Source organism: Centruroides vittatus, unplaced genomic scaffold, assembly GCF_030686945.1.
Source record: "Centruroides vittatus isolate TY-2023 unplaced genomic scaffold, ASM3068694v2 contig_680, whole genome shotgun sequence".
Taxonomy (NCBI): domain Eukaryota; kingdom Metazoa; phylum Arthropoda; class Arachnida; order Scorpiones; family Buthidae; genus Centruroides; species Centruroides vittatus.
This window is the reverse complement of record NW_027122427.1, coordinates 1,048,306-1,073,693: the sequence shown is the minus strand read 5'-3', so window position 1 is coordinate 1,073,693 and position 25,388 is coordinate 1,048,306. Positions and strand designations below refer to the sequence as shown.

Below are 25,388 nucleotides of genomic sequence, written 5' to 3'. Positions count from 1 at the left end.
AGTTAAAAATCGGAATTTCAGTTCAGTTGCTTATCCTCAACGCGAAAGATTAGGTTTTCTGCAACAACTACTTTCAACTAAGTTTCAAGAACAAGTTTGCTCTAATCATTATCATATAATGAAGATAAAGGTGTTCTTATTTTAAAGAAGAACTACTTTTCAACTGGAATATATTAAAGAAAATTATTCAAAACTTGTTCCCGAGTTGAAGGTGTCATATGCAGGATCTAACTTAGACTTGTGGCCCTAAGCTATAACATATAAGAAGCCTTTCCATGAAAAATGACTTTAAAAATATATTGAATGTAAATTGAATAAGCCACATAGTTAAAGAAGCTTCAGTATTACAAAACTTCAAGTTTAATTTGTAAATAGGCTATTTGGAAATATAATTCAAAACTTACACACATATAGTAACGATTTAATGAACAGTATGAATTATTAATTTTTTTTAGGATAGAGCAGGATTCTCGTAGAATAAGACCCTAAGTTGAAGCTCGTTCGGTTTATCTATAAATCTGGCCCTAGTCACATAGTTCAGTAAATATCTCATTGAACATATGACATCACGCCGTGTTGATGTTGTATAAATAGAAGCTAAATTCCTAAAGAAGAGCAACCAAATGTCTAACCAGAATATTCCTGATAAAAGTCTTCTCTTTACAGTCTCTAACTAATCAACAACTCGTAATTCTACGACAAGTAACACTGATGAACACAAATGTTCATTAATAATGAAAATAAATAATGATTAATGATTTTTCATTAGAAAAATAATAATTACATTCACATATATTTACAACAATCATTAAATTTATAGCTGGTATATTTACAGCAATCAACATTAATGAACATTGATAAATGTTCATTAACGTTGATTGATTATTATTATAACTGTAATTTAAACAAGATTATAATTAAAAATCATTTATAAAATAGAAAAACTTTTACATCATTTCTCTATAATAGGATAATATTTTAACTTAATTTTTGTCTATTTAGATTCATAATAAGATAATATTTTATTCTGTGCAATAAAGTTATAAATAAATAAATATATTTAACATTCATCTCAAATTATTTATCATTTTTAATGATTGAAAATGATAAAAAGTTTAAGCAAAAAAAAGCTAAATTTAATTATTTTACTGAGTTATAGAAATTTTTATTAACCATTTCTTCCAATTTTACTAAAAAAATTAATTTATTAATAATTAATTTAATCAAACTTTTACTTATAATTTTAATAATACATATATAAATATGGAAGTTCATATTAAAATAGCATTATTTAATTTTATAAACATTCAAATTTTATTATAGTAAATTTATACTAAAAAATATTTTATAATTAAAAATCGTTATTGTTTTACTAATTGTTTAAACTATCTTAAATATAAATTAATTTACATATATTTTTTAATGAGGAAAAAACTTTGAAGATAATAAATTAAATTAAAAAATTTTAAATTAATTTTAAAAATCAGTTAATATAAACTAATATTCTTATATAATTTAAAATTTTAATACAATTCATATAAAATATATTAAATTTTTTATATTAATTCAATTAAAATTATTTTTAAAATAATTAATAACTTAAAAATTAATGTTTTATTCAACTTTTAAGACTGAATAAATAAATAATAATTATTATTATTATTCAATAAAAGAAAATTAGTCAGAATTTTCTACAGTAGTCCTATTTCATAGCATATAAAATATGACGGATCAAAGAACTCAAGTCTCTGACTAAATATAAGGAAGTTATAGATCATTTTAAAGATTGCGTGATCTATAGCTACTTGTATTTTGACATAATATGTCATCGCAAACTTCGTAAAAATAATGTCATATTTGTCTGTATCTTTAATAATTTAGGAATTGAAGGGGGAAAAAACTTAAAAAAAAAAGAAATTTTCTTAATAAATAAAAAATATAAGTAGGCAGGCCTCTGTACCATTTATTGCTCTTTAAGTTCTAGAATTTGTTTTTTATTAAGCAAAAAAAAAAGAAAAAAATTGGTGCCAAATAATTGACTTTGGGTAAGGATTTATGAGAATTAATACACGCATCAAGTCGATATTTTAAATTGATAACCTGTTTTAAACTCTTTGAAAAATGTATAATTTTATCTCGATTTTTTAAAAATTCCTGAAATTGTTTTAAAAATAACATTTTATTTATGATTTATATATGATATTTTAAATATATTATCAATCTAGAATGAAGTATGACTTCTAGCTTCCATTATTTGCTTAGACTTTTGTTTACATTTACTGAATTATAATTAAATACAGAAATATATACATACATTTAAATTTATAGTTTTAAGGATTTAAGTACTATTTACTCCTTATTTAACGAAGGATTTTTGAAGTGAATTTTACAAAATATTATTATTATTATTATTATTATTATTATTATTTCATATGTAAATATAAAGTAAAAACAAAAATAATTATTTGTACAGAAAATGAGTGGTAAAATACTAAATTTTGCTTGCGTAAATTAAAAATCAATAAAAATAAAAATTATTTATATTCTAAGACAAATTATGTCAAAAATTAAAATTAAACTTATCGTTTTTAGTTGCTTATAATCTTTCTTAAAATTTATATTAATATATTTTAAAATAGGCCCATTTTAACTCTTTGTATAGTCCCTTATCCCTCATTCACATATTTTACTTTTTAAGGGATTTATGAATTAGTTACATAATAATATTCTTTATTTTTAGATTTAATTATAAAATATAAAAATTAATTACATAAAAAAATATTTTACAAGAATTTTAATAAATTTATAATTTATTCCAGAAAACATTCACAAAAACTTCGAAAAATCGGACGGGATTCAATTTCGGATCCCCCACTCTCCATTAAGTGTAAATGATGTAAAGTATTCTTTCGAGAAAATCGAGAATTAATTGAACAATTTTGCATAATAAAGCTACAGAATAATAAAAAATACGGCAATTTTTAGTTCGATATTCAGAAAATATCAGATATAATGAACTAGAACTATAAAATTGATCGATGAAGAAACCTGCTTCTGATGGACTACGTTAAGAACACATTGATGCGTAAATCGCTTTAGGCATCGACATGAAATTCAAATGTTTTTGATACAAAATGAAAAAAAAAAATGCTTTTTTCAGAAATATAATTGAAATCAATCGAATTGCCATGTGTAAATTTAATAATTCAATACATTAAATGCTAAAAAAAAGATTAAAATTCAAAATTTAGACTGGCAGCGGATCAAATTTAATCGCAAAAAAATCTAAATTTATTTCTATCGTTTCGAGTATTTCAACGAAGATTTTATTTTAAAATATTAATAAATTATTTATTTATTTGCTTTTATTTTCTAATATAAAGCATTAGAACTCAACAGTGTCGAGTTCAATCAAATTCTATACAATGAAGGATATGTTATGAGTTTATATTCTTTTTACTGGTTTACTGGTAAGATATAAAGATTTGTAAAATATTCAAAACGAAATATAAATTTACAATAAATTTGTTTATAATATGAAAGCGAGAAAATATAGAAGAAAAATTTTACAAGATAGAGTTAGAATGACTCCTTTGTCGATAGTTTAAGCTAATAAATCACATCTACTTGCACATCAGCTTCATCCAACAACCAAGAGTTTACAATAAACTGGTTTTGTTTGGAAGCGAACATATTGTTGAAATATATAGAGCTATATATCATTTGATGCTATTATAGGTCTAAAAGTCTATAAGGATTTAAAGAACCTTTTTTGAATTCTAATTCCATTTATAAGAGAAATGAATAAAATGTCGCATGTGACCTTCAAACTCGACATCGATTTTTTGCTGTCACACGTGCATAAAAGTGTCTATAATTCATTCTTTAGATTAATAAGTTTAAAGAAGCTTAGAATTTTAATCAGTTCTAAATAAAATTGACCACTTTTAACATTAAAAAAAAATAAAATAAAATTCTAATTGATAAATTGGGCAAATAAATGCTGAAGAATGTTTCGAGATTTTTTAAGCTTTGTAATAAATTATTCTTTAGATAAATAAGTTTAAAAGAAGCTTAGAATTTTAACAAAATTTATATAAATTTTACCATTTTTAAAATTAAAAAATAAAATCCTAATAAATAAAATGCAGTAAAAAATGTCCAAGAATGCTTCAAGTTTTCAATTTCAAGATTTTTTGAAACGATTGATTGGAGCTATATTATTCAATAATTATATAAATTGCTATAAGTAAATTTTATATATCTGTATATATTTTCGTATGTTTATAAAATAATAAAATTTACGATAACTTAAAAGCATTAAAAAATAAAAAATAAATAAACTTACAGCAATTTAATCAAACTTGAATTGCCGGCTTTGCCTAAGAGCAACTTTTTCGATGTCTTTGCTAAAATGAGTCATAAATCAGAGGATTATTCTACAATAGGGTCGATCAATCTGTAGCTTGGAGTCATTTTGTTTGAAGAGAAGCTATATTACGTTTATAGTGTTCATTTTATAAGAGATTAGGAAAGAGAAACGGTAGAAAAACATTTTTTTTTCTTTTTGTTTTTTTATTAGTTCAAAAAATGTGTTTCGAATTTTACAACATACCAAAAACATCACAAAATATTGTCCCAAAATTTCTTTATTCTATATTTTGTATGAATAATATATAACATAAAGAGATATAGATCAATCCTATCGTAAGAAATTATCTAGAAAAAATACAAGAGAAAAACTGTTTTTAGAATAGCAGGCAATTTTTAGTTCCGGTCATAATAGGTTTTTCTATTTTTTTTCTTTTTATTTCATCCCTCAACAGTAAATTTAGAAGGAAAAATAAAAAAAAAAAAAAACAAATGGACAATCTTCTCTTTCAACCGTAACGACAGTTTAAGAAGAATAGCAATAATATATCGCCTGCTAATTCGTGAAACTGAAGTAAACTATTTATTTATTTATTTTGTCTTTATAGATATTTTATGAATAAATTTTAGTTTAAAAAATTAATTAATATATAAACTTATATCTATTTTTAGTGTATGTGTAGTACATATTTTTCAGAAAAGTTTAATATAAAAGGAAATTTTTAATTTTAAGAATAATAATTGTTTTAGTTTTAGGACTAAAATTAATTTTTTTAAAATTAGAATTATCTAATTTTTTATAGTCTATAGTTCTATAATTTAATATACAGGATGGTCCAAACGTCAGTTAACCGTTATAAAGTCTAAATTCTGTTAATAATTTTAACTGTATTTTTAAAAATCATGTTTCCACCAATTCTGTAAAAGAAAAGCACCATAGTCTATGATATATAGTCACTTGAAACAAAACAAAACGTGGTTAAAAACGTGTTTTTGGGCCTCTGTCTATAATCAACTTCTAATTAAAAATATCATTTAATATTTTTATGCAAATATATATTAAAATAACACCAATAAAAAGTTGTTAGTTAAGATGTTTAAACTGATCAATATTTAAATTTAAAAATATATGCATTTACAGATATAATTTATAAATATTAAAAGTTTATTCAGCTAAAAAACATTCTGATATGAAAATTAAGAACTTTCAAGTTTTATTTTATTTATTTATTTATTTTTTAAATTAAAGTTAATAAATATGAAATCTAGTTTTAAAAATTAATAAATTTTGTAAATCCCAAAATGAATTTTAAATTAAAAAATAAATTAAGTGAAATTTTTGTAAATTATTAATTAATTTAAATTTAAAAGTGTATAAACTTTTCAATTTACTCTTCATTAAATTATAATTTTATTTTTCCTTCATTTATTCTTTATTTTTTGTCAATAAATATAAAATCAAACATAATAATTTAATAAATTATACCTTTTTATAGATAAATATATAACTAAATATTAATTATCAATTTAAAAAATAATATTTTTAATTAAGACATTTTATTATTTAGAATTATCTTCCAAAGCAAACCATCTCTTTTCTCCACTCTTAACCTTTAGAAGTGGAATAGCAACTTTTCCTAGGAAGTCACAACGTTTATCTCTGTCTTCATCATAAACAGTTATTTCTATAACTGAATGAATATCTTTTACCTGGAAAACAAAAATTTTATTCCATTCAGGAGTAAATGTTTTATATTCTGTGTGAGTTTGAAGCCTTGCATTTACTAATTCTACAATACAAAAGGGATCACTTTTTCTTCCAATATTTGCAGATGCTAATCCTTGTGCTTTGAAGACTTTAATAACAAGATGACCAACATCCCCCAGATTATTGAAGGTTTTGAAAATACTATATTTATTAATAAGAGATTGTCTTTCCTCAGGATCAAATTCATAAGCTGTTAAATCAGACACGGTATCGGGTTTGTGCATACCACTAATTGTGATAAGAAAGATATATAGAACCTGCTCCATCTTCAAGCTCTTGCCAAATATTGTGTGTTTTTTTCTGGAGTAAGAATGATAAGATCTATTGTGCATCTGCCCATAAAATCATCTTTTCCATGATAATCTCTATCCCATACAGAGACTTCTAAAATTTTTAGATGTTCTGCATACATATGCAAATCAAACTGTTCTAACCATTGAGGATTTAGAGTTTTATTGGAATTTTTGCTTTTATATTTTTCTGTACCCAATCGAAATTTAACATATGGGTCACTTAAACCATTTTCATCCATTGACAACAAATTTTTACCTTCTACTAACACTATTGTCACAACACTATCACAACACTATCCCATACTTGAGTTTTTTGCTTCTTAACAGCACTGTCTAAAGAGGAATCTAATCTTGATGATTTGTTGAAATACTGTTCTTTTTCTTCTTGAGTTTTTGGAATGAGCGTGAATGCTAACATTAAATAGCCACATGACTTATCATCATCGGATTTCCCCGATTCCGTCAGATATAACGTTACATCTGTAGTTTTATTTAATTCTAATTTAGTAAGATCAAATTCTGCAGCTCCCATAAAATCGTCGGATAAACCAAAATCGTAATCGTAGACGCGAATGAGAAGGGGTTGGAAGACATCTTCAACAGGAAGATGAAAAAATTCATCCCAAAAAGGTTCTAAAGTTTTTGGAATGGTTCTACTTTTATACAATTGTCTTCCTCCTATTTTGAATTTTACGTACGGATCGCTAGTGCCTGAAACAAGTAAAAAACAATTTGTTAGAATATATACAGAAAAATTTCTTTTATTTGCCGGCCCGGGAGATGAATATCCAATTGAAAAAAAGGCATGTTGACGAAGAGCACCAAATTTCTGTCTGCTCAAAGCACTGTTCTGTGTCCATCTTTGTACGGACTGTAGGGGAGATTATTTAGAATTATAAAGAAAGTCAAATAAAAAATAAAATTATAAAATTAAATTAATAAAGTATATTTTAAAATAATATATTATTAATTTTATATAATATATACTAAATTATAATTTTATTTTTAATATAATAATTTAAATTTCATATTAAAGAATTTATATTCAGGAAAACAATTTAACTAAGAATAATAATTGTGAAAGGATCGAAAAAGAACAATACTCGGATAAATATAGTTATATTCAAAATAATAATATTAAGATTAATATGGAATCAAACTATCTTCAGATTAGTTTTTGGGACTGTCAGGGCCTTAAAGGAAAAATTTCATAAATTCTAATACAATTATTGTGTGGATACGTGGAAACGTGGATAGAAAACTTAAATTTAATTGATAAAAACTATGTAGAACAAGAGAATATCTTGATTTCCAGTAACGCTCATCGGTTAAGTAAATTTGGTCGACCTTCGGGAGGCATACTTCTCATCATGAAGAAAAATTTTGGTGAAATCATATATTAAAATATAACAATGTACTATATACTAGCTATAATTAGAATAAATAATCAACTCAAATCCGTGTGGAACGAATCTTACTTAGGAGTTATTGTAATATATCTCCCTCCATCGGTTAATAAGAAATCGATATTCATGAAAATACAACACTGTATTGATAGATGGGCTTTTTTAATACAATTCTGGTTGCTCGGAGGAGACTTCAATTCTCGAATTGGAGAGATGTTGGACACAAAGTTATATTTAAATTATGAAAATATAAACAACAACAGACAGTCTAAAGATAAAATCTTAAACAGTGAAGGTAAAACTCTAGTAGAATTTGTTTACGAAAACCAGCTTATTATACTTAATGGTAGAATGAGAGGTGATGTTCCAGCAGAATACACATACATATCACAAAATAGGAAACCAATCGTAGATTTCATTATATGTTCCGAGAAGCTAATCGAACATTGTCAAACCTTAACAGTTCTTGATGAAGACACATCGGATCATTTTCCAGTAAAACTCACATTATTAACTGAAAAGGATATAAGAAGTAACATTATTAAAAAAGATTATATATCGGAATTCAGCAAAAAATGTGAATCCAGGATTGATAAGCAAAAATGGTTAAAAAGAGTTGATTTTATAACAGCTGAATTACTAAGGCTGGAGGAAAAAATAAACCGATTGTCAATTACCAAAGACTAGTTTCTAAAATAGTAGAATGTTGTGTCATGCGATGTAATCACGCCTCCAAATTAAAATCTAAAATTCAATGGTTTGACAACTCTTGTTATCACCACAAACTTATTAAAGAATTTTTAAATTAATCGAATTTTTATTTAAATAAAATAAATAAAACTTTAAGTTATATAATTATATGCTTCCTTTTAAATTATAATTTAATTAAATTAAAATATAAATAGAATAATAATGATGTTAATTAAATGATTAGGACAATTCCCATAGAAAGAGAAGTTATGTATAATGCAAGTAAAATGTTATTTGCATTATATTATAAAATTCTTTATTTTTTAAGATCCAATTAAAAGTTTTAAATTGTTATTCTAGTGAATTACATTAAGATTAATTAACATTAAATTATATTTAAATACTGATGAATATTAAATAAATTTAATCAATTCTTCAGATAAAATATTACAAAAATTTTCTTATGCATTATCTTTAAAGACGTAAATTGAATTATAAATTAGACTTTTATCATTATCCTTTTTTGACATTTTAAATAATTATAAAACTTCTAAAACGTAAAACATCTTTTATTATAAAATGGACTGACATTATTTGTTTAAAGATTATAAATTTGATTTAAATTAAGAAGAGATAATTGAATAGAAAAATATTCTATTGTGCAGTTTAAAGTAGTTTTTATGTATAGAGTGGCCCCAAAAATCAGTTAATCGTTATATTAATTGAATTTTATTGTACTTTCCAATAAGAAAGTTTTAAGAAATTTAAATAATGCAATCCGTGTTCAAAAAACCACCCTACACATTTTACTACAGCTTGATGGAGGTGAAATGGAAACCCAGACCAATCACAAATGCGAGACAATATCACTTCCCGAAAGCCATAAAAAATATATGAATAAAATCAAATTTGGGATACTTCTGTGTCTAAACAAGGCCAAACGATGCTGTGGCTCCCTATCTGGGCTTGCATTTTACAAAATGTAATATCAATTATGAAAGCTGAAATCAGTAATTCCTCATCCTTGTTGGTTACCTGAATAACGGTTAAAATGAATAAATGCAAGAATAATTTTCAATTATTGCGATAGAAAACTAATCAGAAGATGGAGAAAATCGATGATCTTGATGTTCTTAGCTATTATATTATGTCTTGCATGTTGTACGTATCGAGAAACTGTTTTAACATTTATGAATGATTCAATAAGAATTGTTGTGTATTATAAAATGAAGAGCTTATCAGAAATAAAGCATTCTAGAAAAAAAAAAAAAAAAAAAAAAATGTGGATCCACATTGAAAACATTCCAAACCGAATAAGTGCATAGATATTCAAATAGATAAGCAATAGTAAACTGTGTACATGACTCTAGAATTAAATAATTTAGAGACAATAAAAAAATATTATTGTTCTTGTAAGCGAGTATAGAGATAAGATTAGAAGTCGAGTTAAAGTATAGGATCTTTTATGAGGATTAAAGTGAAGAACGACGCCTCTAAGGAGTTCATATTGTCAGACGCTTCCATTGGCTTGAAATCGAAAAAGACCTCAATTTCGAGCCAATAGAAGTGTACTCAATGTACACTACACGACAGATTTCTAGAGTCTACACATTTCTTACCCGAAAATTATACACTATTTATACTTACACTGTGTTGATAAGTAAGTAGGAGCTGTATGAACCAAATCTTTTCTGTAATATGATAAATGGATTCTGAGATAAACCAGGTTAGAATGTAAGTTAGTATTTAAAAATTTGCAATGTTACGTTCACGAAGAAGATAAATAGGTGCAGACTAATTGGATCTCCCCAAGGAAGGCCCAAAAGAATGTTAAAGGATTTCGAGTAGCTTTATTTAGATAATTTAAAGAAGATAAGTTAGAAAATAGATTATGTAAACATACCATTTAAAATTTTTTTCCTAGAATCACACACGATGCTTATATATTAAAATTACTATCTAATAATTATAGAATTATAAAAAAAAAATTATTTTTACTTTGTTAAATTTATAATTTTATTGTCATTGAAGTAATATTTATATAATAGATGTAGGCTTATATATTCCAATATATTACAAATAAACCTATATTTACAAAGAATATTTTCCAATTTAATTGTTTATTAATTATTTTAAAATATGTAATTTAAATAAATATATTAAATTATAATTTTCCTTAATAAGATAATTTTCTTCCTATCTAATAAATAAAATTATGTAAATAAAAAATAAATTATAATTCTTTAAAGAGTTGACGATAAGCTTTACTCGATTTTTTTCCTCTGTTTCAATTAATATTAATTAAATAACTTATTAAAACTTGTAGTACATTTAATTTAAATTTTAATTAAATTTAAAAGAAGAAAATTTATTTATAAATATACCGTATTTTAAATTAGATTTTATTAAGATTAATTTTTAATGCTCGATCTCCTGTAATTAGATACATCTTAAGTTTAATTTTTTTTTACATATTTTTACGTAATAAACTATCGAAATTTTCTTAATTTATTATTTTATTATATAAAATGCATCTTTTAAATTAATTAATTAAGTCTAAAATGTGGATTAATATAAAAATAAGCTCAGTAAATTCCCTTCCAAAGAACAAATTTGTTGTGATTTTTAGAAAAAGGGATCAAGTATAAAATAAAAAGTATAAAGTAAAAAAAAAAAAAGTCATTCAATTTAAATAGTATATTTCGAACTTCAGATTCTAATTCCATCACACGAGACATGTCACTTCGCTCGGAATGATCCATTAATAACATGTAAGGATGCCAGTACTTCAGGCCATGTCTCGTTCTACTATCCATATAAGTGATGAGGGTTTCCAGCTGTTTCTCTTGGATTAGAAGCTTGTTTTCGAGAATAATTGTATACTACAAAACTAAACTATTCTCGAAGGAAATTATGTTTTGAATTATGGAAAATATATCTAATCGTCTTATTTAAATAAAAAAATAATAATAATCGATTTAAGTTTATAACATTCTTAAATACTCTATTACTTAATAAAGATGATAAATAATACATACACTTGATAATATTGTTGATATTTTTGTTAATATCTTTAGTAATACCAAGCGCGCGTGTGTAATTCATCATCCTTATCAAGTGAGCTGACGACTAAATCGAAGAAAATGTGGATTCTACAACTTAAAAATATCATTAAAAAGCGAAATAAAATATTTAAAAAATCTGTTTTATTTTTAATTTTTATATTATCATATTGTAATTTTTCTCTCTTCTATTAAAATTTATTTTAAAATGTTTAAATTTAATTATTATAATAATTAAAGTGTAGAGAATATATACATATATACATATTTTTTTTTATTCTTAAAAATAAAGTTATTTATATAGAAAGGATGTATTTAAAAGCTTAATTTATCTGTAATTTTAATTATTTTCGGATCGTTAAAATTTCTAATGAATTATAATTAAATTTTAACATAAAAAATAGGAGTTTGCCTGTGTTAATGCTATGAGTGAATTATTTTGTTTACAGAACAACCTTGAAGATTTATTCTTCGCCATACACTCGACTATAAAAGACCGAAAAAAAAAATTAAAACAGGAATTATGAATACATTTTTGTCTTTTTTATTATTATAAATTATTATATAAGTTTTTATATAATCAGTAATTACATATAATAGATTGTTTACGAGTTATAAAATCCCAAACACGCAATAAAGCTTTCCTTCGTTCATTCATTTTGGCTTAATATTTTAACGTCTTTTTTTTTTTTAATTAATAAATTCAATTCTTTTTTAATTTAAAATGACTTAAATATATTTAAAATCATTTTAAACACGGATTTGAAATAAAAGCGAACGATTTTACTCGTTTATTTTTGCTAGAAATCTTTATATTTGCATGATCATTTGCCGTCGTGTTAACAAAATCGACTGTAAAACAGTTGCGTGATGGACAAATGTCTATTTTCTTCAATGGTTAACTACTGAATTTACATAAAATTACATTGACATTTTAATATAATGGATGACGATAAACGATGAAGTGTTTTTAACACGATCATTTTTTGTTTCTTGTTTGTTTAAACCCATTAATTTTAAATTTAAATATAAAATTTACTTATTTATTTTATTAAAAAACTAGATTTTTATTTTAGTATTATTTAAATAAAGAATATGTATATATATAGAGAGAGAGCCTATGTAAACCAGTAAAGTAATTTATTCTTTTTTTTCAATGTCATTAAAGTAGGTCAGACGATTAATTGATCTAATGTGATAAGTTGGCCTATTTCAATGACAAGTGTCAATTGGTTTTGTCAGAACAAATAGTAAAAACAAAGCAAAAAAAAAAAAAATATATTGATTACAGAAAAGTCTCTTCGATCGTTTCGTGCAGACCTAGATTTTACTCGGGTTTATTTCTTTTTCCTAGTTTTTTTTTCCCTATAATAATCTTAGTATCATCCGGTTAAGTTTTTTTAAGATTTTACTATATACCAATAATAAGACAGTGTTAATAATATATTTTAGAATAACCTTATTATTAATTTATGTCCGCAGTTTAATTTAATATAAAGAATTTTTTTAAAAGTTTATATAAGTGTGTCCAAGTGATTAATCGTTTATACTTGTATTACTTAACTTTTTTTATTACATTTAGTAGATTTAATTCAAAGAAAATTCTTTTTTGACGTACGATGACCTTGTTTTATTTTCACTAATTTTATATTATTATTGTGTAATTTGTTGGTTCAGATAAAGGAGAACAACGGAATTATTTGGACAGGGCCTTAGATGCAGAAAGCCCCAAAATTTTGTCTTTAATATATATAAACGATTAAATTTTCTTATGATAAGTGGTGAAAAATCTGTTTTTGCTTCTTTTATTCATGTTTTCTATTCATCTCGATAGGAGTGGGGCCTATACTTGTAACCCCAGAGTCCTATCTATATAAATATAGGCCCCACTCCTCTATAGGCCTTGATAATTTGCACTTATATATATATTTATAACTTATCTTAAAACTATATTTAATCTGAATGAAATCATAATTGAATTTTTAACCTTTTTTTCAGCTATTCTAATAACTGTAGGATTGTCTATCTATCCGTAAAAACTGTCTAAAATTAGAGTTACAGTTAAAATAATAAATTTAACTTTTAAGATATATTAAAAAATAAATAAATGAAACTACAAAAAAGAATAATAATTATTTTTTCTTATTAAATTATAAAGAAAAGAAACTAAATTTAATTTTGTTTTATAAAAGATTATTAGGCTATATAATAAATTCTAGTTACTGGAAATTTGATGCACTAATGATTTTGAATTAGCAGATCAAAGAATAAAGTTCAAACGAATTTATATTATTAAATTTATAAGTCAATGATTTCTCTATTTAACTTATTTACTTTATATTTCTTACCTCAATACAAATCAATTTTATACATGAGATGAAACATATTTATTTACCATCATTTATTTATTTATCAATAAATATTATAATGAAGAATAAAGTATAGTAAATAGTTTATAAGATTTTATATCTCTAAAGTAGGCTCCTGAATTAAATATTTAACAATAATTTAAAATTATCCTATATATTTAAATCATTTATATTAATAAAGTAAATAAATTTGTTCTGTATAGATGATGTGAAAATGTGTGTTAAGTAAATGTGTAGATAATAAATCAGTCAGCTATGCTATTGATTTTATATAAACTTAATAAAATATATAAAATTAAAAGCATTATGCCCAAACCTTAAATTTTAAATATCTTATTTAAAAATAAATTATCTCACTTTATTTATCATTTATTTTAAATACATCTTACTTAAATTCTAAATATTGCTTCATACAAGTTTATAGTCCACTTATAAAGATAAATTTCAAATTAAACTAAAAGTAAAACCACTTTCCCATTCTGATTAATTTACATTTTATAACTTCTGATACTTTAATCACATATCTTCATTTGTTTATAATAAAATTATAACTATTCAATAAGAAAATGAATGTTAACTTTTTAATGGCAAGTATTTTCTTATCTTAGAAAACAAAGAATCTTAATGTTTCTTCATCTCCATGCTTTTAAATATATTAAAATTGTCCTTCAACAACGTTAAAATGTTTATAGTTTGATTAATATCTATCTATCTATATATATATATATATATATATATAATTGATTAATAAGCAGTTTTGAAAAGCTTAATGAACAATAGAAATTATGGATAGGAGATAATAATTAAAGATAAACATGAAAGTGCAACAAAATCATTAATATAAATATGATAAATAAAAAAGTAAAGTACACATTCTAAAATATATTTGTTTAGTAATGGAAAAAGTTACAAAATTTGGCACCATCAACTTTATCAAGCAACAAAAATTGATTAAGTGACGAGACAAAATTAAAGTTTTCGATCAAAGTGTACAGAAATAAACATCAAACGAAATTACAATTATATGTTAATAAAATATAGAAGTTAGTTGGAAGATGATCAAACTTTGATCGAAGATATTTCTTACAATAAATTTTAATTCGTTATTCTCGATTTTAAGTAGTTTTTGTTAATGATAAAATTAAAAAATATGGATGAAATATGGAAAATTGATAGTAATCAGCCTACATAAATTTATTTTTAGCGAGTAAATTAACGCATATTTTTCTTAGATTTCTCAAAATTATAATTCTAGAATTAACCTTTACGTATAAATTTTAAATGTAAATCTGTTTTGATTCCAGAATTTATTCTAGAATTATTTTTATTTTTCTATATCTTATAATAAATCTATTACTGTTTACATTATACAAGCTATATGTATACGTAGGTGTATTCTTATAAAGCAATAGCTTTATAACTCATATATTAATAACTGAACTATATAATCCTATATGGACAGTAATAATATAAAGTTATGTAGTTATATGATTATTAATATAATAGCTGCCTTATTTAATAGTTACGTTTATTTGGTTATAAATAAATTCATAGAGACATGCGTAAACAATAATAATTAAAATAAACTAGTTGATAAATTCAATTCATCGTGATAGTAATATGTAAACGTATACAATTTTAAAACATTATTATTACATAAATTTACAGGCAGCACCATAAAATGGCTGCTTGACCTCTCCAAAATAAGCAATCATACACTCCTACAATCACAAGATACAACGTAAAACATTGTAAAAAGAAAAGGATTCCCCTTTTCCTTTTTTCTTATGAATAAAGATTCGATTTACAATTTATTTTTTAATTTTAAAAATATATAAAAGCAAGTACGTAAGCAATAATGTTATATCTATACAGATCTACATAAATGCCGTAGGATTTTTTTCAAGGAGGCAAACCGGGATCGTGTCTGTTACATGTTTCTAGATGGAGATAACCACTTGCCTAAGTATTAACCGGCAAAGGAGGGTGTAATTGCCTTTCTTGTCCCTCCCTCGCCGGTGCCTCTGTCTTCAAATTTATCACAGAAAATAATGGATATATATACGTTAAGCTTATATATATATATATACACACGAAAGTGTACTCGAAACAAGATTATATAATTACAATCCTAATAAGGTAACGAATCAAAAAATAAGCCAGCTAATATGTTCAATTCAACGTTATAAAGAGAAGCTCATTTTAGAAATTTAATCTATTCACGAGAGAACGTTCATTGATATCCCTTTTAAGCCATCTTTTCTTCTTTCTTTCTTCCTTTTTTTCTTAGCAACAATTACGGCATCAGGGTGAAGAAATCATTAGAAATTTACATGCTGCCGATGCTTTCGCAGCGAAACAATGGAAATTCCTGTCGTTCGGTGGCTTAATTGATTTTTTAACGTTGCAGAATTGAAAGACGTTCGGTATGGCTTCATTAACTCCCCGTTTTATTTTTCGTTGGACAGAAGAAAAAAATTAAAAAAAAAAGAAAAAAGATAATCAGAAAGTTTGCTTCTAAAACCACAATCACAGCACCATCTATCGACAATGGGAGGTATTAATAAGCCCAAGCTGTCATTTAGAAAATCTAAAATCTAGAAAAAAATAAAAAAAAAAAAACTGGAAGGTGATTATAATCTAAACGAGTTATCAATAAACAGCGGCTTACAAAGTAGTAATAATAGAAAAAATTTCGATTTTTTTTTACATATCCATCTAATAAAAATCAGCGAAGTTAATGATTGATGTCATGATCTTTCAGTTTACATTCCGGGCGAGATTCTGCAAAAGGATTATCATTTTCGGAATGTGCGTACGTATGTATATACATTACTTATCTAACATCAAAACGAGCGTAAGTTTAAAATTAACTACATCCAGGAACGGAAGCGAAATGCCCCGAAAGTAGCAACAGAACAGTTTCCTAGCGATCTATCCATGCGATAAATTTTCCCTTTAGCTTTTCGTCGAACGAAGCAAGCAACGTTATTAATATCAAAACGTGACTTAACGCCCGAAGTACTTATACAGTCAACGGATCTTAACGCAGCAGCTTTGGTGATTTATATATCGAACGCAGCGACTCAGGAAATGTCTGAATGATCAATTAATTACACGAGATCCACTTGTGCCTCGGGATAGGACCACTTGGAAATCTGAATTACTCGCTACTTAAACGTCTGTCGATGAAGTATCGATAGATAACGCTTCTCCTTTTATCCCATCTTTCCACTTTTCTATGACGAACCGCAACACTTTGAAGGTTTTTCTTTGTTTATTTATTTGGCTATTTTTAATTATAAGTGAAAGTAATAATGGGATCCGCTTAGATTCGATTCGTGAAAAGTATTTCTACGAGATTTTTCCAGTGATGGGAACTTATTGGAATGTGTAGGTAGTGCTTAAAATCTGAGAGATGATCTTTAATGAATCGTGATCGCACAATTTACATGGGTTAATCTGTTTGGTGAAGTTATAATAGCATTATTTATATAGGATCATTTCAATAGATCCTTTCTAAGGATCACTTATGAACGATCATTTCTATAATTCTTCCAGTCTTTAGATCATTCTTAGGTTTGTTTTTATAGATGACTTATAAAAATTGATCTGTAGAAATGATCCTATATAAGCCATCTACAGAAATGATTCATAGAACTTATAAAGGAATCTATAAGCAGTCCTTAGAAGGGATCTATAGAAATGATTCTATATAAAATAGTTTCTATAGATCACTCACATAGGATCATTTCTATAGATCCCTTCTAAGGATTGCCTATAAAGGAACCATTTCTATAGGTTCTATAGATCACTTCTAGGATCATTTTTATGGATGACTTATAAAGGTCTTATAAAGGTTACTTTTAGAAATGATACCGTGAATAATTCTATAATAAATATATAAGGAAATTTGTATAAAATTATTTGTGTTACTTTTAAATTTTGACGTATAGCAGGTTATTTCTTTTATTACGGTTATACTACATTATAGAATAGTCAAGGCCTGCCTATAACGTAGGTAGGCTTATAACTACATAAGTACAGTTGAAAGAAAGGAAGGATGTCGATTAAAGTAGTAGTTTCACAAAATTTTAAGAAGTGACTAAAAATAATTAATGTTTTTACAAGAAGTTTTACAGCTACAGAATTAGTAGACGATCAATTAATCTTTCAATTTGAAAAGCTTAAATAGAACGTCAAGTAAGTATCTTAATTGCAACTTACTGTATTCATTGAAATCTTAAGTTACAGTAAATATTCGAAACAAGTTTATAGTTTAGATCAAAAATAAAGCAAATATCATTATAAATTAGCGGTATAAATAGAGAAATTATAAAATTATACAAATAATCTTATTTTAAATAAAAATATTTACTCTAGTTTCTAATGGTAAAAAACATAGTTACTAATTGTTAATAACTATATTTCTCACCTTAAAAAAGTGTTTTATATTTTAGAAAAATTTAATATAAATAAATATTTATTTACCGTTATATTAAATTATTTTTTCTATTGCTTGTAATAAAGGATTTACATAATTTTATACATTGTACAAGAAATTGTGTGTACGCTGAATAGCAAATCAAAAATTACATGGTTTTTTCCAACAATTCGAGTATAAAAGTATTTAAATCAAAAAAACTAAAAGTATTAACTTTATATTAAAACTACACCTTGTATGTTACGCACAAGACTTTCAGCAAGTTCAAATATACAAGCATAGAATAAATTAACCATTTAACCCAAACTTCTAAGCGTAATGGTCGGAATTTTTTCACTGTTTTACTCTGTAATTCTTAAATTAAACATCGCGTAAAGATATCTTGTAAAGTTTCTTTAAAAAAAAAAACAAGAAAAATTACTTAAAACGAAAACGTAAGAATCCTGGCCCGATCTATAATATTTGAATAATAAAAGTGAAACCGGAGCCATTTCAACAATGGTTGGATTTAAGAAGACTCAAAAAATTTGTGAACGAAATTATGAATTTGAACAAAGTGTGTCAAGATGTTGACATCAATGGACTTACTCGAGACCATTTTCCAGTTAAATCGTACATTTTTCAACAGGAACTGGCATCGTGCCACGCATCGAAAGAAGGCATAAGATATTCGAATTTTATTATTTTCAAAATTTTGGGGGAATGAAACCGGATACCATTTAACAGAGTGTTATGTCAAGTAAAAATTGCATTTTATTTATAACATTTTCTTTCTTTTCTTTAAAAAAAAAATACTGTAGATATTTTTTTCCTATTCTTCAAATGGAATAATTTAATAAATTTTCACCCCATTTTAAAAACTTGTGAAACATTTTTACCCAAAAATATAAACCTTTTTCAAATATTTAAATTAATTTCTTTTTATTTTAAAAATAATAATAAAAAAGATTATTAACTTTTAAATCGAAAATTTTAATTAAATTATCAAACAGAATTTTAATAAAAATTTTACAAAGATAATAAACACGATAAAAGTAATAAATGTAAGATGAAACTTTTATTAATTATCTTTAAATATATTTTATTACAGAATCATTAACTGGTAAATTTAATTATCGTTAATTCTGTTGAAAATATGTTTTTTTCTTTCTTTCTTTCTTTTTAATTTTTAACTAAGCAAAATATTCATAAAAATTATAGGAAAACTGATTATACAGTGTTAAGCCTCGATCTAATGCTACCCTTGTAAAACGCCAATAAATACAACCAAATTTCGATATAGCGCTATGAATTTGTTCGTGTCTGAAATTGGCACTAAATCGATTGTGACGTTAAACCGAAATACCACGAACAACAAGAATTTTACATAGTAACCAAGTCTAGACACAAGTTTCAATTTGACAGTTTTAAAGTTGAGAATTTAATATTTAATGAGAAAGATCCGTTCCCGAGTAGTCGTTGGCGCTATTTAGGAGAATACTGTATTGAGGTTTGACTATACTTATGAATATTAAATAGAGAATACTGGTATCTCTGAATCACTAAATGTGCAATTTTTCGTTGCAAATGACACTCTTCTCAACAAATTTATGTGACTTTTAAACTCGTACGTATGTGTAGACATCGTTACTATATATTTTTATCGTTCAAAATACTTCACTTTAGCGCCACACTCGATTTAGGGCCAGTTTCAGAGACGAACAAAATTTATATTTATTAATCGTCGGTTTACGAGGATGATACTATTTACGATGGCGTTAAATCGAGGGTTGGGTATACATAATCCATTTTTTTAAAAAGAATTTAACAAGGTTTTACATCATATCTGCTTCCTTTCTTTCTTATCAAATAAAATACTTCATAGTACAAGATAGGTTGAATGCAGTATAAATAACCTTTAAATATTGTTATCGTTAAAACAACATTAGAACTGATAACAATGAAAAACAATGATAAGAAAAACAATTATAAATATGGCCGAATGACTCTATTATCAACGTTCTTATAATAGTAATATTCGTGCTTAGAAACTTGATTTCTGATAAAATTATACTGATTAACCTTATATTTTTATATGAATAGATAATAATAGAAGCATTAAATTATCCTGTTACAATTTTACAAGACCACAAAATAATAATAACAATAAAAAATAAATCTATAAAAATGTTATTGAAGATTATTAATCAATAAAAGTAAACAATAACAAATTTTTTTTCTGGTTTTCTTCAGTTTAAAAAAAAACAGGATATCAAAAGTTATTGTTGATATTTGATATTTTTCATAATTTTTTTGTTGAAAAGTTGAAATAGTGAAAATGCTTTTATATATATATATTTTTGATAAAAAAATATATAAAAAAGTAAATGGAAAGAGGAGCGAGTTGAGCTCTTAACACGGAGATGACAGCAGGAAAGTAATCACTTCCTTTTATATCGATGCAATCTGATCGGAGATAATATCACTGATTAAAAAGTACACGTGCCTTGCATTCTGTACTCTTAATGTAACCTAAAAAATTGTTATTAATAATATAAAAAAAATACTTTCTGAATTAAATATATCTTCGTATAAAAATATGGAAGGGCCTCATTAATTTGAGATTTTAATTTTTTTCATTAATTCATTGTTAACGTCTTACGTTTAGGAGTGAATAAATGCATCTAAAAACAAATTAAAATTCATAACATTTATATATTTTAATGTAAAAATATTTAAATTATTATTTTTACGTTAATTATAAATTTTTTTATATCATAAAAAATATTTTGAAGTCACCCTAAACAGCGCTTTACCTTTAAAGAAAAAAAATAAGCTATTTAATGGCAGTCAATCTTTATGACAATAACACAAATACTACACAAACAATTTATTAAATTTATTATTAAAAGTCCTTTTACTTATAAAATAGATCCAGCTTTATAATTTTTTTTAATGATTAAAATAAGGGTATAAAATTTTCTTTGATGTTGCTAGTTAGCTTTACACAATAAACAATCTAACTATTCCAGCCTCAATAAACAAATATTTACGCTCGAAAGCACAGAGTGGATTTGACAAAGATTAAGAGCTAACTAGAACGAATCTTTAAAAAATCGCCTGTGGTTTCTATAATAAAAAAAAGAAAAAAAAAAAGAATTCTAAATCGAAACCTGAGATTTTTTTATTAGAGAATTTCCTATAGAAAAATTCTTATAAAGAATTTTTATAAAATTCCAGGCTCGTTCATTGTTTTTTGTTCTTTTATCTCGGTCAATCTCATTAAAGTCTGATCAGGTGATGTTAAGAAGATCTATTCTATTACTGTTCTTGTTATAAACCTGACAGCAATTATAAAGGTATTTGACCTAAATAATCAAATAGCATTTCCAAACGGCTAATTTTTTAAATAAAAATTACTAAATTAAAACTTCAATTAAGTGATCTTCTCCGTCTTCAGCATCTTTACGAGATGAAAGGATCTAATGAGATAAATTCTTTAAAATTAGTAGCTTATATTGAAATTGTATTTTTCCATTAAAATATTGAAAATTTTAATCAGTTCTTTAACTTAATTTATAAATTTGTGACTCCTGAATTTAGTACTTCGCGATTGAAAATTTAATCCCAATTATGTACTGCATGATCTTATATAGTAACCACTTGAAATCGTGTCGTGCATGCAATATTTCGTAAATTATTCAAGGCAGAATAGGCTATCATCATGAAGCTAGAATAGTATAATTGATCACTCGAGAAGATCCATCTAAAGTTTTTTCTCGAGATCGATAAACACTATTACTCCAATTTAAAAGAAAACTATGCCAAATATAAGGTTTTTTTTTTTTTTTATGCACTTAAGTACCGGCATTCTAAGAAAAGCTGGCTCTGAAGTACCTTTACATTGAAATCGGTAGTTTTCTCATCGGTGACATCCGTGAAGGACAAAGTCGTTTCCTTATTCTGTTGAAGGTCATTAAACTACTTCAATATTCACGTTACCGGATTAGTTTCGTTCCAGTGAGAAGTGAAACAAGTAGAAACTAGATCCTGTCGAGTAAAATGGTTAAACTGAGAAAACGTATTCGTGCCAACGTATCGAATTAACTTACAACATGCATAAACTAAGTAACAGCTTACAATTACGCTTTTTCACGTTCTAAGTAGTGTTATTTTCGTATAAATTCTATATTGCATTGAATTTTCTATCATTTTATGAATCATGCCACCGTCAACGAGTGATTCAAATCGTAGTTAACAGTCGAGTAGAGAAAGTTGTTACGAATCATAAGCAAAGTATTCTTTCTAGATAAAATCGTAATTTTTAAGTTACGATGAAACGTTATGGGCTTGGCACGATGCGCTTCACTTGTCAAGGCAAACCAGGAAGCAAGGGTGGTGCCAAGTTCACAGCGTTTCATCGTTAAAGTCAAAAATTACGATTAATTTATTTAGAAAAAATTTTTTTTCTTCTCCTCTTTTGCTTGTTGATTTTAACGCTTTCGATGATAAACTAATATTTATAGAATAACATTTTACATCGATTTATCATTATTAAACTTAATTAATTTCCGGTAATAAATTGAGATTTTATCAAAAATAATAGCGAAATTGGACACCAGTTTCCAGAATAGTAATTTAATCGTTTGAAAATTTTTTGAATTTTTGATTTTACGAGTGAATTTTTTAAGATTTAAAACTGTATTAATGAAAGATTTGTATCTGTACTTAATCAAAAAATATATTTTTTTTAAATGTTAATGTAAAATACTACATATTAAAATAATATTACCATTGTTATATTTTGTGAAGTATTAAGATAAATTATTTATAGTTAAAATAGTAGAAAAAATCGTGTATTACAAATTCAAAGAATAATTTTTATACTGTACGCATATTTTTAAATATAAAAGTAAACAATTGGCATAAAGATATAAAATATTAGGTTTTTTCCCTTACACTTTTCTACAATCTAATGATGATTATCTGACAACATTCCTAATAAATCAACGTAAATTTCCTTCAAAGTACACTGTAAAAGTTAGTTATATACGAAAATAGAAAATAAAAACCGAAAATTAATTTCTACATTTTATAAAAAAAAATTAAAATTTTCAAAAATAAATTGCAATTTAGGTAAGAGAATATATGTATATAAAAATATACATCCTTTTTTAATTATAATTTTAAGCTTTTTTTGTACTAAATGTCATAAAAATTATGTAAATTATATATAAGAATCTTTACAAATTTCGTATGGATGAAAAGAATAATGATTAATCATTTAATGATTAATAATTATGCTATTCTTTTTACGAAAGTAATGTTATGATATAAACAGCACCTGTTACAAGATTATAATCCCTATAAATGTTTCCTTCCTATTTATTTATTTATTTGCCAAATCGACCTACAGAAATCCCCGATTACAGGACTGTTTAACATACAAGGAATATAATATAAAAATTGAAACATAATAAAACATAACATAACTTTGTATACATACATACAAAACATTTGAATTGAATTTAATACATAACAAAACAAAAAAAAATTGAAAAATGAAAAAACATATTGAACATGTAAGAACAATTTTCACATTAATTTTAATGTTCAATATTAAATAACTTAAGCAGTGATGCTTGAAACTGTCGCTAGAACTGAACAAATCTAGTTGTGGTCCAAAGTGATTATAGAGTACTGCAAGTTTATAAATAGATATAATATTTTGAACAATAATAGATTTATACAAAGGAATTTTAAATCCAAAATAGTTTCTTGCAGATGTAATTGTTCTAACAAAGCAGGAGCGTCAATTTCAGATTGTAATAGAGATCTTAAAAACTGCGTACATTAGAAATAGTGTCATTAAAGGTAGAAAATATATTTCAGCCTGTTCTTGATTTAACATAAATTTCCTTCTACAATATCATCTAATATGGTTATTAACTGTTTCTACTCTATGTTCAATTGTCACCAGTTGTGTATTCCAGATCACTACCGCAAATAAAATCTTCGAACAAGTAAGAGCCGAATACAAAGATTTTAGACATTTATTTCCGGGCGTGGTCTCAAAAATCTAAAAAATCATTCATTCCTAAAGTTCTAATAGCAGTTGTAATTATCTTTTCCACATGCATTTTAAAAGAAAATCTGGTATCATAATACATCCTAAGTCTCTAATATTCTCAACTCATAACCCTGTATGTAGTAAACTGCAAAAAATCTTGGAATGTAACTTGACAACATTACACTTCCCAAACAATTATGATGTATAAAAGCAATTATACACCAATATATTATTGCTGTATAATTGCATTTATACATCATAATTGATAAATAAATAGATACATTCTTAATAGATTGATACATAAATAAAAGTATTGATTAAGTATATAACAGATATGTTTAATATATATTATATAATAAACTTATATTATTATATAAGTTATATTAATATATATAAATACAACTTATATTATAAGTTGTAGTTAAGATAAGATGTAGCTTTATATTATAATATAAAGCTACAACTCATCTTTAAAATGTTTAAAAAATACAATGTTAAGAAAATTGCATATAAAAAAAAGCGAAATTTAGTAAAAAATTATTCTTTTTAAACATTTTATTTCAATAAATTATATCAAGAAACAGTAAATTATAATAAGCTTTAAATCTAGATCATAATATTCAATGAACTCTATCTTAAAAATGTCATAACAGTTTGTATTTTTTATTATAATTTAATTTTCTTCGAGTTAGTCTCCCAAAAACTACAAATATATATATATATATATATATATATAGTGTGTATATATATTATGTTTATAAACACGCAATAATGTTAAATAATCATTTTGAATATTTAAATTGAATAAACAAAGCATCCGAGTATAATCAATTTAAATGATAAATACTAAAATATTTAAGCAAGACATTAAATCTTAAAAATTACTTAAGCGACAGAATTCAAGCCGTGCAATGGTAATGTTAATGATTCATGCAA

The 25,388-nt window shown here is 24.7% G+C and overlaps 1 pseudogene; it reads right to left on the bottom strand.

Moving 5' to 3' along the window:
* Positions 1–5,931: 5,931 nt before the first annotated feature.
* On the bottom strand, positions 5,932–19,021 carry LOC136980227 (multiple C2 and transmembrane domain-containing protein-like; annotated as a pseudogene).
* Between the last annotated feature and the right edge of the window lie 6,367 nt (positions 19,022–25,388).